General features: G+C 55.3%; 1 long non-coding RNA gene across 1 annotated transcript; it reads left to right on the top strand.

Annotated features, from left to right (window-relative positions):
• The first annotated feature begins 463 nt into the window (after positions 1-463).
• Positions 464-2,835, top strand: LOC139073320 (uncharacterized). The gene is made up of 3 exons (XR_545599.2): positions 464-1,484; positions 1,992-2,255; positions 2,730-2,835. It is a non-coding gene; the product is annotated as an uncharacterized lncRNA (long non-coding RNA).
• The last annotated feature ends 2,623 nt before the right edge of the window (positions 2,836-5,458 follow it).

Here is a 5,458-nt window from a genome sequence, read left to right as displayed (position 1 = left end):
GTGAACTAAGAGCCCTGGAAACGGATGAGGGTGGCTCAGGGACAAAGCATCAGAAAGGACAGTCATCATCCACCCCCTGGTCGTTGATAGACACTTTGGTCTGTGTGCCTCATCTGGCTGGTCCAAGGGTCCCTCCTCTAGGCCTGCGCTTGACCTCGCCCTGATCTGACCCTGGAGAAGATTCCGTCTGGTGTCGTCTCCTGCAGACCTTGGGCTCCAGAGGAAATGGCAGTGGCGAGGACATCCCCTCGGGGCCCCATGGCCAACAACGAGGCCTAGGAGGTGGCTGGGCTGCAATGCCCTGCGGTGTTGGGCAATCTGGGTGTGTCCCCAGGGCTCCTGAAGAATTGGCTCATCCCCTCCCTCGCTCACCACTTCCTGGAAACAACCTCAGACACTCATGATGAGGTCAGTTTCAGTTTAAGCTGCTTTGCATAAAAAGGCAAAAATTCTCTTTCTTCTTGACTGGACAACCTGCACCTAAAAGCTCGGGTGTGGATTGAGGACTGGGCACTCAGGGGATGCAGGGTTTCCTCTTGCTCTGCAGGACCTCGGGGGAAAACCACTCAAGCAGCCACCATGTGCCAGGCTCCTTGCTGAGCAAACTCTGGCACATGGGCCGTCATGGATGGGTTGGTGGGTGGATTGACCTGCAAAGATTTTCCTCAAAGAAGACTTCCCTGCCCCCAGGCAGGCCCTCTGCCTACACTTCCATAGTCCAGTGGCCCTTTCTCTTAGCAACCTTATCACAGCTGTCATCTTATGTGCATTTGGGAAATTAGTTAATTCCTTCCCCCACTAAACTGGAGCTCCACAAGGAGCTATTTTTTGCTTGCCACTGGAGCACTAGCAGCGGGCATGTGCCTGGCAAATCGCAAGCACTCATCACATATATTTGTGAATCAATGGAATCCTTGAGATTCAGTATGCCAGAGATCAATTATGGCACAAGTCTTTGCAAAAAGATTCGTCACTGGGTTTAATCATTCAGAAAACATTTAAGTACATTAAGTACACGTGCCATGTACTGTGCTAGGTAATATGGGGAGGGGCTTATACAAAGATAACGAAACCAGGGTCTCTGCCCTGAAAAATATGTACAGGCTGGGGGTGAGCCCCACCCTCCACTGTGGCCGCTGTGGGGTCTTACCCATTGTCCTGCCTATGAAGAAAGCTGTTCCCCACATGGTCACTATGGGGTGAAGCCACAGGGCACGTCCTAGTCCCTAAGATTAGAAGAACAGACGTGGCCACCCTAAGTGATGGCCCTGCGTGGTCACACGGTCCGTGAATCATCTAGTCTTAGGACTTGAGAGGCAGGAAGTTTTGTCATTGGGAGATCCAGGGTGAACAAGTCCGTTTACCCTGCACCTGCAGACACGAACCCAGCTCTGCTGACTGAGGGACCGTGTGATCCGGGAGAAGCCCCAAGCTCTCTGCCTCTGGAAACCTGAGAAGGGATGGCACCTGCCTCAAGGGCTGTGGTAAGGATTCAATGAAATGATGCTCATAACACCGCTGTGAGGAACAGGGCGCTTGGGGCACCCAGCTCATGATGGCAGTATTCTGTGTACCCCGCATATGTATGTCATGCTGCCAACCTCTGTGCCACTGGACCATGGGCTCCCTGGGCTCCTGAGAGGGCTCTGGGGCAAGGTCATGCTCCCCAGTTTCAATATTTGTCCCTGAGTCACAGCCTGGGCGAAAGAGGGGGAAACCCAGCCTTGCTGGCTGCATCCACCCAACTGGGCTCCCCAGCTCTGGGGATTCTCGCCGATCCTCGGAGCCTGCAAGTGTGTGGCGTCCAGCGTCTGCCAAGGGCAGCAGTCAGCTGGTGGAGCCAGGACCCTCCTCCCGCTCTGCTGCCTCTGCCCGACAGAGCCTGCCTCCTGGGGTCTGAGGGGTGTGTGGTCTCTTCCCACCCGGCCGTGTCAGCCCACAAGCTGCCCACCCGGAGGCCTCTCATCCACTGTCTTCACTGCGACCCACAGATCTTGGCTCCTTCATACTGAAAGCTGGGTGGCATCCTGGAGAACCCACGCCTCCTTGCGTGGAAACCATGGAATTTCCCCAGGAAGATGTCTTTGGCAACTTTTAGGCCACAGGAAGCTCACAGCTGGTGAGACACTGAGAAAATGCGAGGGAGGAAGTGCCAGCCCTGCCCACACAATCTGAGGCCCCTCCCAAGGGGATAGGAAAGCTCCACATCTCCCCAGACAGGACCTTGAAACAACCAGGGAGTGTCCCGGCTGCAGGTGGGTCACACCTTACACACTTGACACTGGGCTCCCCCATTTAGAGCCGGGGGCCTCAGCCCTGGCTGCACACGAGAGCCCCCAGTGCCTAGGCTGCACCATGTGGATGTCTGGGGTGGGACCAGTGGGCATCAGCGCTTCTGGAAGCTCTCCAGGTGTTTGCAGTGTGCAGACAAGGTTGAGGGCCACTAACTAAGACAATAAAATACTTATGCCAGATCTTTCTGTCTGAGCATGTGGGGTGTGGGGGCAGCCTGGGTTCAAATCCTGCCTCCACTACTTACTAGTTGAGCCATCGCAAAGTCTCTCCACTTCCGAAAGGCTCAGTCTCCTCGTCTGTAAAATGGGAAGAATAATAAAGCGCCCACCTTGTAGGGCCGATTAGATATGATAATCTGCTCCTAACAGCCAGTCAGTGCTAGCCATTTCCTGATAACTCATACTCTCTCCGGCTTGTCTCTACCTCCCCCGCAGACTCCCGTGTCCACTCCAGCTTTGAGCTCCCAGTACTTCGTCTATACGGTGCTTTTCACACAGCGACCCTCCACAAGTATTTGTTGAATAAAGGCATTGGAAGGAATCCATGTGTAACAGTAAACCTTGCTTCCTGATTTAGCTCTGGGATAAATCCGGGGCCCACATATTGACATTGTTTAGCAATTTATTCCTTTATGGAGTGTCTACGACGTGCTGGGCTCTAAGAATGTGAAGATAAAGACACTGTTGCTGTCAGCTGAGGGTCTAGTGGGGACACAGATTCATGACCTTGTATTTTCTTGATTGTGGCACAGAGGCTGCGCACATGCCAGGGAGGAGCCGGGAGGGAAGGAAGCATCTGCACGGAGGATGGGAGATGACCTTTGAGCTGGGTCTTAACCAGAAGGGGCTCGCCGTGAGGAGAAGCAGGGACGGCATTTGAGACAGATCTCTCTAACTACGAAGCCAGAGAGGCACAGGGGTGTGGTGCCGTCTGAGGCCGGGGTGACAGGATGGGAAAGAGCGTGGGCTCTGGAGTGGCGGGAGATGACTCGGGACAGGCCGGTTGTGTGGATGCGAGAGGCTGGGGCTTTAAGCTGTCAGGCAGGGAGCGCCCAGTCCTGTTTGTGAGGCAGGAAGGTAAACAGCACACACCTGTGCATGGTTTCCTTCTCGAAGGCCTGCCTGGCAGCCACTCCTCACCCAGGTGGGTCCTGACGCGGAGGCAGTGTGCTGTCCCTTCGCCTGGTCCCTGCCTGGAAGAGGCCTGTCAGGTTGGGTCAAGCTTTGCCCCCACCTCTGGGTCAGAAGGGCAGATGAATGAGAGTGGGTGTGGAGGAGGGTGTAGGTGGGGGTGGTGTGATTCCTGGAGTTTCCTTTGTTGGGGGCGTGGCTTTGGGGTTCAAATCAGCTGGAAAAGTTGGGGCAGGCAACCCAAAACAGGCTTGGCAGACGGGGCTCCGGGCTGATGGAGACTCAGGAGACTGCCCTTTCTGTTTGTTTGAAAGCGCAGCTCTGCCCGTACCTACCGGCCAGGCTGTGCTACCTTGGGCACTTAATTCCCTCTCAGGACCTCGGTCTCATCAACTGTAAAATGAAGGGAGTGGACCAGGCGATCCTCCAACTCTCTGATTCCAAGGAAGGATGGAGCAGCGTGGGATTTTGTGGATAAGTTGCTGAGGGTGGGGACTCCCAGATAGAACAAAACCTCTTCCAGAGGGGACAGGAGGCTTTGCAGAGTGGGTGGGTGACAAGGCTGCCTCCCCACCCAGCTGCTGCTGCTGCTAGACCTGCTTCAGCCACAAGGCCCGGGCAGGTGCGTGGGCTTGGGGAGTTCGGGGAGCAGCGTCCCTCCCCAGACCCGGCAGAGAGGAGCCCAGATGCTCAGCAAAGCTGCCCTAAGATGCAGCTCGTGTCCGGCTGCTCCAGCCCCCTTGGGGGGTTCCCCTCTTTTCCCAGCTGCCCTCTCCCCAGCAAGGTGTAGCCCACAGGAGCTGAGTCCAGGGACAGGGTGGTGGGTGACAGCGGGAGGTCAGCCAGGGCTCTGGGCCAAGAGCTGGGAGGCAAGATGGCAGCCCCAGCAAAGAGGGCAGCGCAGCTTTGGGCTCCTCACCTCGGCAGCCACACCACACCCGCCCTGGGCCTCCCAGAGACCTCACACTCCTAGTCACAGTCACCAGAAAGGCCTTGGTTCACAAACATCCTGCTCTAGGGCTTTAGGAATATTTCCCTGTACCTTTATTAGCACTCAGCTCCAGACTTTTCTAAATATGTGAAATCGATGTCAATGATTTTATACCTATTTTATTTGAAATGCAAATACTCACACACGGATTAAGAGGACCCAGAAGTCCTTCACACAGTGAACACTTACTGAGGGTTTACGGTGCCAGTCCTGTGCCAGGCCTGGAGGACACAGGGCCTGTGCTCTGCACTCGCTCAGGGTGACAGCAGGATCCATGGGCCCTGGATGGAAGAGGTTCAGGGAGGGCCCCAGAGAAGGGAATCTTGACCGGCAGCGCTACAGAGTTCTGGCCACCTGAAGGAGAGGGCATCTCAGGAAAGGGAGCAGCCCAGACAGAGGAGAAGGCCGGCATGGCGAGGAGTTGATGGTGGTCAAAGCAGGGAGTTGACGAGGAAATGTTCCTTCTCCTGCAGTCTTCACACTTACAATCAATTACTTGTACAAGTGTCTGTTTACTGTCGGTGTCCCCTGCTAGATGACAAGCTCCGGGAGAGGGAAGGGTGTGCGCTATGTTCGCAGCAGGACAGCGGTCCCCAGCACAATACCTACCGCATAGTGAATGTTCAGTTAAATTGGCGCTAAGTGGACAAATACACAAGAAATATTTCTGGTGTGAATGTGGGTTCGACTAGAAAGGGCTGTGAAGCCATGCGAAGGAGTTTGGACGTTATCCTAAGGGCAACAGGGAGCCACTGAAGGGTTTAAAGAGGGGAATGACCTGGTCGGCTTTGTGCTCAAGGAATACCTTTTTGGCTTTGGTCTGGAGAATGAGTGGAGCAGAGTCCAGGTGGCAAAGGGTGGCGACCTAAACTCAAGATGTGGCTGTGGGACGAGGGGACGGCACAGATTGGAGAGTTTAAGGAGGTGCTGCTCCAGGGGTCCGGGGAGTGACTGGATGGAAGGAGTGAGGGAGAGCGAGGTGGCAGCGAGGGCACCCAGCCTTCTGGGTTTGGCAGGTTTACCACCAACGTCCCGTAGGACT

This window comes from Equus przewalskii, chromosome 1 (genome assembly GCF_037783145.1).
Source record: "Equus przewalskii isolate Varuska chromosome 1, EquPr2, whole genome shotgun sequence".
Classification (NCBI taxonomy): domain Eukaryota; kingdom Metazoa; phylum Chordata; class Mammalia; order Perissodactyla; family Equidae; genus Equus; species Equus przewalskii.
The sequence above is the reverse complement of the archived record's forward strand: the minus strand, read 5'-3'. Positions and strand labels throughout refer to the sequence as shown.